The 13,399-nt window shown below is 46.9% G+C and overlaps 1 long non-coding RNA gene across 1 annotated transcript; it reads left to right on the top strand.

Annotated features, from left to right (window-relative positions):
• Nucleotides 1-400: 400 nt before the first annotated feature.
• LOC129636863 (uncharacterized) lies at nt 401-8,772 on the top strand. The gene is made up of 3 exons (XR_008707163.1): nt 401-530; nt 2,531-2,731; nt 8,211-8,772. It is a non-coding gene; the product is annotated as an uncharacterized LOC129636863 (long non-coding RNA).
• The last annotated feature ends 4,627 nt before the right edge of the window (nt 8,773-13,399 follow it).

Here is a 13,399-nt window from a genome sequence, read left to right as displayed (position 1 = left end):
CAAATGCAAATTCTTAGGTCCTACCCCAGACCTACTGAGTCAGTCTCTGAGTCAGAGCCCAGGAAACAAGCCCTCCAGGTAATTCTGATGAACTCTCCAGTTTGAGAAGCTGGATAGTTTCTCTACTTCATTCAATTTACAGATGGTTAAAAAAACAAAACAAATAGGCACAAAGAAGCAAGGTGATTTGCCCAAATTTCTGCAGCCAAGCCAGGTCTCAAAGTAAGCTGTGCTTCCACCCACATCATTTAAGAGGCATCTCCATGTTTCCATCAAACTGTAAAACAGCAACAGAAATCTCTTCTCACCTTTGAAGGTCCTCCCCTCCCCAGTCTCCAGGGATGAAAATAACTTTCACTTGCTCTGAGGTTATATAAAGTGAAGCCTCACTATTGCTCACATGTTTGCGTGCCCTATCTCAGACTTGACGTCGGCTGGCCTCAAGAGACCTTGGAGTCGGTGAGGACCACGTACTGCCTGAGGAGGCAGGTCCAGCTTTGGCCCCAGCCCTAGGGCATGCTGGGAGAAAGGTGGGTGCCATCCTTTCTGGGGTCAAGGTCCTGTTCTCTTGGCTGGCTCCTTCCAATTTGATCTGGGCTCCCAGTGTTGGTTCACCACCCGAGGCTCTGCTCCGTGCGTATGTGAGGGTAGGTGGGGGTGGGGGGGCACGGCTGGTTCATGGCCAGAGTCATGGCTCCAGTCTGGAAGTCCAGGCATACCTAAGTCGTCTCTCGTGGCTCCCCAATGCCATATTAGGCTGCCCCCTCTGAAGGGTGGAATCTCTGACTCATCCTCCCCCTCCCCCCACACCCTCACACTCCTGCCAGTTTTGGCCAAGATTAGAATTCACTCAAATCTGTGGGTTCTAAGGTTTAGTGCTATTTCAGTTTGGCAAATGACTCGTCCTTGCTTCAAGTTAGAAAAAGAAGTTCTTTCCCAAAAGGAGTTTGGGAAGGATTTTCTGGATGACCCAATGGTTTGGGCAACTGAAAAGGTGATGATTTCATTGCATGTGAATTAGAAAGAAGTTGACTACTTCTGAAATGCATCCAAGTACACCCGGGGGTTAATAGATGAGAAGCAATGAGACCTTCTCATCAGAATGATAATCTAATCTACCCTCCCTGAGTGTGCTTTAAGTTTCCAGCCCTGTGCTCGGTCCTCTCTGGGCATTTTATTAACCCACACCTCAATCCCAACAGGTAGGCAAACTTGCCCCATTTTAGAGATGAGAAAACTGGGGCTCAGAGAAGCCAAGTTCAGAACCTGCAGTCACAGAGCCGAGAGGTGGTGTTGGGACAGGAGCTCTGGTCTTGCCACTGTGATTGTCCTGATTCTTGGCAAGAGACAGGGGTTTTGCTCTGCTCTCCAAGACAACCAGTTGTGTGGTCCCTACCCCTTTGCTTTAGATTTGAAAGATTTGAAAGGTGAATCAGACAGGGTCCTAGGGATATGGACAACAGAACAGGAAACTGAAAATGAGGGTTGGAATCAGGGAAACGTAGACCAGCTTGGGCAGAAGGGCTGGAGCGTGGCTGCTCTGAGAGTCTTGGCAGAGGATGGAAGTTCCATCCAAGGTGCTGCCACCGGAACAAGGATCATTTCCTACTTTTGTTCCTCTGTTCACGATTCAGATTCCACGGAAAAGCTGTGTGGTGGGCTCCATCAGGCTCAGGTGCCATCTCTTGGCTGGGGAGGGCGGGGCATCTTGAATGACCCTTGCATCATACAGCTTGCAAATTTCCCAAAGGAAACCAGGATGCCATTCCTAAGACAGAGGAGGAGAATGGGTGTTGGACTGGCTGCCAGAAAGGCAGAAACACACACCACACCAGGTGTTGGTGGGGAACCAGACAGTCCCCGGCCCTCTGGCTATGGGCTGAGTCATTTTTTTTTTTTTGTCCTTTAGCATCTCCAGGCCTGGATGCATTCCTAAGTCTGGTAACCTGAAGAAGACACAAGCCCTGCTGGCTCAGGTGGTAGAGTCCCCCTGCAATGCAGGAGACCTGGGTTCAACCCCTGGGTCAGGAAGATCCCCTGGAGGAGGGAATGGCAACCCACTCTAGTATTCTTGCCTGGAGAATCCCATGGACAGAGGAGCCATGGGGTTGCAAAGAGTCGGACACAACTGAGTGACTAACACACGAACCTGAAGACATTGGGTCCAGGCTGACAGTACATCCTGAAAGGTGGCTTTGAGAGATGGGCCATTTGTGATGATGTTGAGAGATGACAACCTGACACAACTCAGGCTCCTCCTTTGGAGCACAGCCCCTGACCTGGCTAAGCTGCACCCGAGGGGTCTGTGATGGTGGAGGGGGCGATAGGGTCATGCATACCGATTATGAGAACTCCCTGTCACTCTGCAAACTTCGAGGCTCTGGGGCAGAGAGGGCCGGGAGATAATGAGTAGGGGGTGGAACAAAATACTTCCCCCTAGCCTGCCAAGAAACACTCCAAGGATGGACAGGGAGGAAGACAGCTGGAGGGGGGGCTTAGAGGTGACTCATGCCAAGCCTTTGACTTTCAGAGCGAGACTGAGGCTGGAGAGGGGAAGACAGCACCCAAGGTGGTACCGTTGGTGACTCAGGTTCCTCCTCTGCTCTGGCTATGCCCCTCGCATTCCGTCTCCCTGCCACCCTGATCAAGTACTGACTGTGGGCACTCGGTGGATGCACTGGGACTCATGAACCTGCTTCTGCCCCCAAGGGAGTTTATTGCCCACAGCGGGGTAAGCAGAGAAGTGGAAAATCACCATGAGGGCGGAGGTGATGGGTTTTACTTCCGGGACTCAGGGGGCACCTCTCTGGCCTCTGATGGTCCCCAAACCTTGCATCTTTGTCATAAGAAACATAGTGAAGCTGTGAATAATTGAAAGAGACAGTATCTGTAGAAGAGGGTGGTGGGGAGTTGGTGTGTGTATCTGTGCAAACATGCGTCATGTGACTGAAGTCTGGGTCGTTTCTCTTTCTCTTCCTCCCTGTCAGGTGATGCTGGGAGCTGGGATTATTAGTTGGGTACTTGCTCCCAGGATGAGATCGATGATAATCATGCTTTCTGTGGTCTCATGTGTTCCCATGTTCTTGGATTGGCCAGAGCTTTTCAGAATTAAGAATTAAAAAATTTCCTAGTGTTGGCGTTCCCCCCTGGGCCTTGGCTGCTCTTGTCTGGAAGCTCAGTTTCTTTTGTCTACACCTGTTCTACCTTTACCCTGGTCCTCTAAGTCCCAGCTCAAAGGCCTCTCATGCTTCTCCATCAGAAGCCTTTTCTGCATCCAGTCCCAGGAGCCTACTTTCTGCAGAATCCGGGTGACGTGCTCGGGGCCCGATCAAGGTTTGACTCTTCAGAGGGCCACCTGCTTTGGTGTCTCAGGCAGCTCAGTGGTTAAAGATTCTGCCTGCCATGCAGGAGGTGCAGGAGATGTGGGCTTGATCCCTGGGTCGGGAAGATTCACTGGAGGAGAGCCTGGCAACCCACTCGAGTATTCTTGCTTGAAGAAGCCCATGCACAGAGGAGCCTGGAGGGCTACAGTCCATGGGTCGCAGACAGTCAGACACGACTGAAGCGACTGACACAACGAGTGCATGGGCCATCTGCTTACAGTGAGGATAAATGATTAATTGAACCCTGTCTCAGCTGGACCCCCAGTGTTTGCCCATCTGCCTTCTCTTTATAAGTGCACCCCCAAATAGCTCCTGCCCAGAAATGCTTTACACACTTGCCAAATAAATATCTTGGTTCCATTCTGGGGCCACAAAATCATTCAAAGTAGAAATCATTGCTTTGCTGAAGTGGAATTTGGCAAGTATGTAGTGGCCGTGGCTGCATGGCAGATTTAAATTTGAATTTCAAGCCCCAGATCTCTCACTTAAAGACTATGCGACACTGGGCCAGCTACTGAACTTCAGTGAGCCTTAGTTTGCATGCATGCATGCTAAGTCACTTGAGTCGTATTTGACTCTTTGTGACCCTATGGACTGTAGCCTACCAGGCTCCTCTGTCCACGGGGATTCTCCAAGGCAAGAATACTGGAGTGGGTGGCCATGCCCTCCTCCAGAGGATCTTCCTGACCCAGGGATCAAGCCTGCATCTCCTACATCTCCTGCATTGGCAGGCAGGTTACATACCACTAGTGCCACCTGGAAAGCTCAAGCCTTAATTTACTGATCTGTAAAATGGACAGAATTCTGATGTGTATTTCACTGGAAGTATGTGAGAATCAAGAGTACAAATATTAAAGTGTTAGGTAAACCCCAAACTACTGAGCAAATACTAGGTATTATGATTACATAGTCCCTTGCTATGGTAAGAAAAGACAGACTAACTCAAATCTTAGTGCCTGGGCCTAATCTTTATGATAAAAAGAAAAAAGCAAAGAAAGAAATTTAGTAACCTGTGGTCCTTGGCTGTTTTCTTGTGAAAAAATAAAGTGAAAATTCAACAAGAAAGGCCTGGGAAACTAGAACTGATTAGATAGGTCTCCACAGAGGTCCCCGGTCCTTTCCCAGGAGGGTGGGCAAACGTTATCTCAGGGCTCAAACAGAACATGTGTTGACTTTCCAAGTGGGTATTCCCCCACCCACAGAAAAACCTGGCCTGGAGGCGTGTCCTGGCTGATGCTGTCTTCAGGGAGTGCCTGGTACAAAGGAAAGAAGTGGGAACACGATGGCATGCAGAGCAGTGGAGGGAGCCATGTGGAGGCCAGGCTGGGCATGCTGGGAACTTTGCCTTCCTTTAAAGGGGCTCACCCATTCCAGCAGCAGGACGGGGCACTTAAAACACTGTTCTCTTATCTGATTCTTACCCAGAGAACAATGTGGCGATGCTTGCCAATATGTGAAAGGGGAATGGCACGAGGAAGGGGTTTATTCCAGTTCCCCCTGGTCTTAGGATGGGGAGACTGAGGGCTCAGTGTGATGAAGTTGTGGTAAGCTGAGCTGACCTCAGAGAGAGAGGTGTTGACACAGAGGCTGTAAGTCCCCAGGGAAGATGATGGGGTACTGCAGAGAGAATCCCCCCATAAAAGGGGATGAAGATGAGATAAAGGGTCATTTAGCCTCGGGTTCTCCAGCTTTGAGATTTGTGGTTAAAATACTAACAGTTCAGTTCAGTTCAGTCGCTCAGTCATGTCCGACTCTTTGTGACCCCATGAATTGCAGCACGCCAGGCCTCCTTGTCCATCACCAACTACTGGAGCCTATCCAAACCCATGTCCATTGAGTTGGTGATGCCATCAAACCATCCTATCCTCTGTCATCCCCTTCTCCTCCTGCCCTCAATCTTTCCCAGAATCAGGGTCTTTTCAAATGAGTCAGCTCTTCCCATCAGATGGCCAAAGTATTGGAGTTTCAGCTTCAACATCAGTCCTTCCAATGAACACCCAGGACTGATCTCCTTTAGGATGGACTGGTTAGACCTCCTTGCCATCCAAGGGACTCTCAAGAGTCTTCTCCAACACCACAGTTCAAAAGCATCAATTCTTTGGTGCTCAGCTTTCTTTATAGTCCAACTCTCACATCCACACATGACTACTGGAAAAACCATAGCCTTGACTAGATGGACCTTTGTTGGCAAAGTAATGTCTCTGCTTTTTAATATGCTGTCTAGGTTGGTCATAACTTTCCTTCCAAGGAGTAAGCATCTTTTAATTTCATGGCTGCAGTCACCATCTGCAGTGATTTTGGAGCCCAAAAAAATAAAGTCAGCCACTGTTTCCACTGTTTCCCCATCTATTTCCCATGAAGTGATGGGACTGGATGCCATGATCTTAGTTTTCTGAATGCTGAGTTTTAAGCCAACTTTTTTCACTTTCCTCTTTCACTTTCATCAAGAGGCTCTTTAGTTCTTCTTCACTTTCTGCCATAAGGGTGGTGTCATTTGCATATCTGAGGTTATTGATATTTCTCCTGGATATCTGATTCCAGCTTGTGCTTCTTCCAGCCCATGTTTCTCATGATGTACTCTGCATATAAGTTAAATAAAGGGTGACAATATATAGCCTTGACGTACTCCTTTTCCTATTTGGAACCAGTCTGTTGTTCCATGTTCAGTTCTAACTGTTGCTTCCTGACCTGCATACAGATTTCTCAAGAGGCAGGTCAGGTGGTCTGGTATTACCATCTCTTGAAGAATTTTCCACAGTTTATTGTGATCCACAGTCAAAGGATTTGGCATAGTCAATAAAGCAGAAATAGATGGTTTTTCTGGAACTCTCTTGCTTTTTTGATGATCCAGGGATGTTGGCAATTCGATCTCTGGTTCCTCTGCCTTTTCTAAAACCAGATTGAATATCTGGAAGTTCATGGTTCACATATTGCTGAAGCCTGGCTTGGAGAATTTTGAGCATTACTTTACTAGCGTGTGAGATGAGTGCCATTGTGCTGTAGTTTGAGCATTCTTTGGCATTGCCTTTCTTTGGGATTGGAATGAAAACTGACCTTTTCCAGTCCTGTGGCCACTGCTGAGTTTTCCAAATTTGCTAACATACTGAGTGCAGCACTTTCACAGCATCATCTTTTAGGATTTGAAATAGCTCAACTGGAATTCCATCACTTCCACTAGCTTTATTATAGGGGACTGGAATGCAAAAGTAGGAAGTCAAGATACACCTGGAGTTACAGGCAAATTTGGCCTTGGAGTACAGAATGAAGTAGAGCAAAGGCTAATAGAGTTTTGCCAGGAGAATGCACCGGTCATAGCAAACACCTTCTTCCAACAACTCAAGAGAAGACTCTACACATGGACATCACCAGAGGGCCAATACCGAAATCAGATTGATTATATTCTTTGCAGCCGAAGAAGGAGAAGCTCTATACAGTCAGCAAAAACAAGACTGGGAGCTGACTGTGGCTCAGATCATAAACTCCTTATTGCCAAATCAGACTTAAATTGAAGAAAACCACTGGACCAATCAGGTACGACCTAAATCAAATCTCTTATGATTATACAGTAGAAGTGAGAAATAGATTTAAGGGACTAGAACTGATAGAGTGCCTGATGAACTATGGATGGAGGTTCGTGACATTGTACAGGAGACAGGGATCAAGACCCTCCGCAAGAAAAAGAAATACGAAAAAGCAAAATGGCTGTCTGAGGAGGCCTTACAAATAGCTGTGAAAAGAAGAGAAGTAAAAGGCAAAGGAGAAAAGGAAAGATATACACATTTGAATGCAGAGTTCCAAAGAATAGCAAGGAGAGATAAGAAAGCCTTCCTCAGTGATCAATACAAAGAAATAGAGGAAAACAACAGAATGGGAAAGACTAGAGATCTCTTCAAGAAAATTAGGAATACCAAGGGAACATTTCATGCAAAGATGGGCTCGATAAAGGACAGAAATGGTATGGACCTAACAGAAGCAGAAGGTATAAAGAAGGGGTGGCAAGAATACACAGAAGAACTGTACAAAAAAGAGCTTCACGACCCAGATAATCATGGTGGTGTGATCAGTCACCTAGAGCCAGACATCCGGGAATGTGAAGTCAAGTGGGCCTTAGGAAAATACCAACAAGCACCTTCTAAAGATGAAATCTATCAGAATGTATGGTCTTCTGCACTGTAGATCCACCAGTGCAGGGAATTAGGCTCTCTGGATCTCCACTGGGTCCTCAGTTCCTCCCATATAGGCCCTGCACACGTAGTTATTAGTTGGATGATCAATAAGTGATCAGAGTCTAGTGGTTAAGTGTGTTGGATTGCTTGGATCTAATCATAGCCCTATTTCCTGCTACCTGTATGGTGCTCGCAAATTTTTTAGCCTCTCTTTGCCCTCGTTTATGAAATGGGGCTGTAAATGTACTTCATAGGTGGCTGTGGTCTTCAAATGAGATGAGATGTGCAAACTCCTTAGCATAATGTCCAGCCTGTAGAGAGAATCCAAGGGAAATTAGCATGGAGATTGTCATGAACTTTGGTGGGGCCATAGTACTTGCTCTGGCCAATGAAATATGTGAAGTGATGTGTTAGACTTCATAAGTGAGAACTCTTTACTATGTTCCCTTCCCCTCCCATGGCCTCTGTGGAAGTGCACAGTGAATGATCCCTGTGTCCCCCATGAATACAAGGAGCAGGGGTCCCCCCTGACTACTGCCTCCCTGCACTAGACAGTGATGGAGTGAAATAAACTTTTGGGTGGCTAAGCCTCTCAAATAAGGGATGTTTGTTACTGTATCATTGCCTAACTTCTCCTGACTGATTCAATCCCTCTTTTCAGTTTTAGGATGCAGATGCCAAGGATAATTCTCTTCATTCAAGACTCACACACTTTATTTTCTGAAAAGAGGCAACATGATAGGATGGCCAGAGCCCAAGTTCTTATACAATAGACCTGGGTTTGAATCCTGCCATGTTGCTGTTTGGCTCTGTCTTTTTAGGCAGGCTGTTTTATTTCTCAAAGCTTTAGTGCCCACATCACTTCTGCTTGGTTGGGTTGTGGGGGCTCCAGGAGCTGGAGGAGTGCCTGGCACAGGCTGGCAAGTCTCCCACGTTTGGTGCTGACAGGCTGTGATCAAGGTTGCTCATGAGAACTTCTAGTGTAGCTGCAGCTCATCCCCTCCTCCTGGGCTCGAGAGACATCTGTAATCGTTGCTCAGAATCCTGCTCTAACCATGTGACAGCAGCTGACATGTACGCTTTGCCCCATGGAACCACTGTCCACCCTCCCCACTTCTCTCTGCCCCAGAAACTGGCACAAATGGACACAGATGCCAACCACTGGCCTCCACTGGGTGTGGGACCAGAGGAAAGGAAGAGAGAGTTTGGGGTGTTTATTCCTTCTGTATCTTCCATATCTTCTAGCTACCTCCCTGTGAGGTCAGCTCAGGCTGGCATTGCCATTGGACCCTGGGGCCCTGCTTCTCTCAAGGTAGCCTCTCCACACAGGGCTGCCCTGGTGTAGGATAACTGCATCTGAAGCTGTTAAGGGCTGTGCTGTTGCTAAGTTGCAGCGCTGTCTCTGGGGGTCTTCTCACTCCACCCACAACCCTTCTGATATGATCCTATCTTCAGTGCACTGTCCAGTTCTTGCCAAGTCCCGAGGATGTCTCTGTCCTCAGCACTCTCTCCTTTCCTCTCTCACCTCCTGTGTTCTCTCTTGCCAGTCTTGCTTCCTTGGACAGAGCCTTCTTTTCTCATAGCAGACTGGCTTGGCCCCTTCTCTGTGCCTTATCTTTCCAGTTATGTTACGAGCATCTTCTTTAAAGGCAGAACCTCTCAGGTCTCTCTTGGGCTCTGCCCAGAGTGACTGGAGGACTCTCCTCTCACCTGAAGCTTGTATAAAAGTACAGATGCCTGGGTTCTGCCCAGACCTATTGTATCCAGATCTCTAGGTGGGGCCTAGGATTGGGATGAGCAGAAGTGGGTTGAAAGCAATAGAGGGCTGAAGTTCCCTGATGGCCAACTGGTTAGGAATCTGGGCTTTCACTGCCATGGCCCAGGTTCAATCCCTGGTAGGGGAATTGGGATTCCCCAAGCTGAGTGCCATGGCAACAGAGGAGACGGTCAGTAACTGTGATACACCAAGGCCCTGTTGGAGCTTCCCAGGTGGCTGGACGAGAGGAGCCTAGCGAGCTACAGTCCATAGGGTTGCAAAAAGTTGGACACGATTGAACACAAGCAAGTATTAAGTAAGTAAGTGCCTGTTAATTATATTATGCTTGTTTGATTTTGGATATTATCGCTTTCATGTATGCAAACTCATTCCATATGGACATGTATGCCTGGTGTGTGTGTGTGTGTATAGAAGCAGGCGGGCTAAGTCTGCTAAACATGCCATAGAAACGCTCCTCCAGAGCCTTCGTTCATGCTACTCTCTTATAAGAATAGACGAGAAATACCCTTCCTCTGCTCATGCAAATTCCCCTACCTTTCAAGGCCTACTGGCTTCAGCTGACCATTGCCTGAGGTTTGCAGAGAAGGGGAAGGTCCTCTTTGATATTTGCTGTGATTTCATGCCCAACTGTACAGGAACAATAGTGCTATATACTCATTTTAAAAATGGGAACTCAGCTTTAAACTTTCTTTTTCCTCCTTCTTTGCACTGTTTATTGACTATCTATGCCAGTGACCATAGGTACTTTTCTTATATGTCAAGTCATTAATCTTTGCAACCACCCCATGAAGTAAACATTACTATCACCATTCAACAGATAAAGAAGCCGAGGCTCTGGATGGGTGGGGGGTAAATAACTCATCCAAATGGCAGGAGGTTGGGTTTTCAACAGAGGTCTGTCTAACTCCAGGCTATTTGCTGTTAATCGGACCAAGCTCTTTGGTTTCAGGACTCCTTTGCATTCTTAAGAATTATTGAAGATTCCAAAAAAACTTTGTTAATCTGGGTTATGTCTTTCGATGTACCATATTAGAAAATAAAACCAGAAAAAGCACAAGTATTTGCTTCACATAAATTAACAGTAATAATCCCATTATATATTATACATGTAACTTTTTAAGTGAAAATTAGCACTATTTTCCAAAAGAAGAAAGAGTGAAAAGTGGTATTAAAAAAAAATATTTTGTAAAACTATTGCCTGCCTTAATGGAAGACCTCTGAACCCTTGTACTCGCTTATGCATTAAGTCTATTGCAATACAAATCCTGTAGCTTCTGGGAAACTCCACTGTACACTTTGGAGACAATACAAGTGAAAAGGCAGATAATTTTTAGTATTGTTACGGAAATCATTTGAAACCCATGTAACCCTGGGAAGGTCTTGGAGACCCCTGGGGGTGCACGGGTAGTACTTTGAGAACCATAGCTCTAAGTTGATAAGTTCTGCCTGCTCTTTGCATTCTTACTGCTTTTTGTTACCTGTCTGCCCTTGGCACAGGTTGGACTCCATGCATACCCATCCATCAATGGGTAATGTGAAGGGAGGAAACGGATGCAGTGCGCAGTGTGCATCCATCCTTCACCACCAGAAATGGGCAGCCCCTGAGCTTGGCTCTGACGCTGGGCTCCTGGAGAGAGGCTGCCATGGTCCAGTGAGCAGCCCAGGTTCTCCAGGCTGGACAGGGCACATGGGAGGTACGGAGTGTTCCCGACCATGTTTCATGAGAATGTGCGAGCTCAGCTTGATGATGAGTCTATGACTGGAATGAATCGCCTCCATTTATTTTCAAGGGAAGAAAGAGAAAAAGATACAAATGTCCTTAGTAAATTAGGGATCAAAACACATTACTGGGGACTTGCTGGCAGTCCAGTGGTTCAGACTCCATGCCCTCAAAACAAGGAACACGAACTTGATCCCTGGTTGGGGAACTAAGATCCCTACATGCTATACGGTACAGCCAAAAAGAAAGAAAGAAATTATTCACAAAGTCAAATAGTGTGTTAGTCACTCAGTCATGTCCGACTCTTTGTGACCCACATGGACAGTAGCCCACCAGGCTCCTATGTCCATGGAATTCTCCAGGTTAAAATACTGGAGTGGGTTGCCATTTCCTTCTCCAGGGGATCTTCCCAACCCAGGGATTGAACACAGGTCTCCTGCATTATCAGCAGATTCTTTACCATCTGAGCCACCAGGAAAGCCCTAGGGTGATGTAAGTAGCAAAAAAAAATATTCCTGTTAATTTTGTGAGAAAGGAGGGATAGGTGGAGCCGAGGGGGGTTTTTAGGGCAGTAAAGTTATTCTGCATGATTCGATGATGGTAAATACAGGTCATCACACATTTGCCCAAGCCCATAGGGTGTACAACACCAAGAGTGAGTCCTAATGTCAACTATGATTTTAGCAAATAATAATGTCAGTACATCGCTTTTAACAAATGAGCTACACTAACTCAAGATGCTCGTGATACAAGAGAATGAGGAGAGAGTAGGAGTTTACGTGGGAACTCTCTGTACTTTCCAATCATGTTTCTGTAAACCTAAAACTGCTCTTAACAAAACAAAGCAAAACCAAACATCACTGCTGGTCTGGGTCTTAGTAGAGGATCTTTGTGGGATGGGGCCTGGAGTGGCCCAGAGGAAACCCCCAAACCACTGTCCTGACCATGCCACAGCCTGGGAAACTGTGCCCATTCACACACTGTGACCCCAGACAAGACGTTCTCTTGGGATCTTTCTCCCAATGCCTGTAGCTCCCAAGAGTCTACGGTAGCATCAGTTAGGATTTGGAGGGTGTAATTCTGAGGGTGAGACTAGTAATTAGAGGATTGTTTAAAAGACTCCTGGCGTTGTTTAATTACTTGAGAACCATCAGCCCATCATCACAGGGATAATAGCCCCTCTAGAGCACAGTGAAGCAACAACACTGTGTCTATGGCTGGGGAATCTCCTGTGATGGGGTCTGGGAGGAAGCCCCAGCACTTCTGCTCAGGCTGCTTGGGACTCGGGCCAGGAATTCAACAGGAAGATGTTTGGTGATCACAGGAGGAGTCAGAAGATGTGACCGGCTGAGATGTAACTGCTGGGAGTTGATCACCAGCTCAGACAGACAAGCTTTGGCTTGCTATAAAAAAATACCCGCCTTTCCCACTGAGTCTTTAAAGCAAGCCAAGTGGGGAGAATGAAATTTGTTCTTGCCATCTTCAGGGATGTGTGGCCTGGGATGGAGGAGGCAAGGGAGGCACCCAGAGCGCCAGTGTTTAGGAGATTCAGGAAGTGCAGACTTGGTACCCAAGAGCCTTTTGCACCCCAGGTACTTGGCTTCCAGCTCCCTAGTTGTGGCCCTGGCCTATGGTGTGCCTTACGTTGATAACGAGTTTAATCTTCAGAAGTGTCACCTGTCTTCACCACACCTGAGTCCTGTGCACTATAAATAGTTCTCCACGTGGGCTCCACAATGCCTTTCTCCAGTGCCTCTCCTTCCCCAGCTCCTTTGGGGCTGGCAGTCTCAGGAAATGAGCTTGACTCTGGAAGGTTTCTTCCACAGCCCAATGAACACACAGGCTCTCAGATAAAAATATGCTTGGGAGACAATAAGTGGTTGTTTTGAGATTGAAAGCGGAGACCCTAGTGACAAGGCACGGGGGAGGCTTTTCTAAGACTTTCTACTTTGGGGGTGGGGAGTGTTCAGGGGGCTGTTTGTACGGAAAGGTATGGAGGTGACCCTCTCAAGGAATTTGTTTGGTTTCTTTTTGGGTTCTCTGTTTGCTCAAACTTAATTAGTAATATTATAACTTTCAATTTAATCATTGACCTAAATGAATTGTATTTTTATCTCAGCAGGAGCCTGGCTGGGGCTGCAAGAAGCAGCTGTGGCAGCTGAGTGAGAGGGGAAACTCTTACTAGAATATTTGGGCTGGCAAGTGACACCACTTCTGCTCTGAGATAAGATGGAGACTTTTCCAAGCTATGTTTTAAAATCATAAAAAAACAGAGTCTCCTGCTGGAGATAAGATATTAGTTGGTGTGGAGCATCTGGGAGCTGTAAAAGAGGAGGGTTATACCAGCATTACT

The sequence above is a fragment of the Bubalus kerabau genome, chromosome 22 (assembly GCF_029407905.1).
Source record: "Bubalus kerabau isolate K-KA32 ecotype Philippines breed swamp buffalo chromosome 22, PCC_UOA_SB_1v2, whole genome shotgun sequence".
Lineage (NCBI taxonomy): Eukaryota > Metazoa > Chordata > Mammalia > Artiodactyla > Bovidae > Bubalus > Bubalus kerabau.
This window is presented reverse-complemented; position numbering and strand designations above follow the sequence as displayed.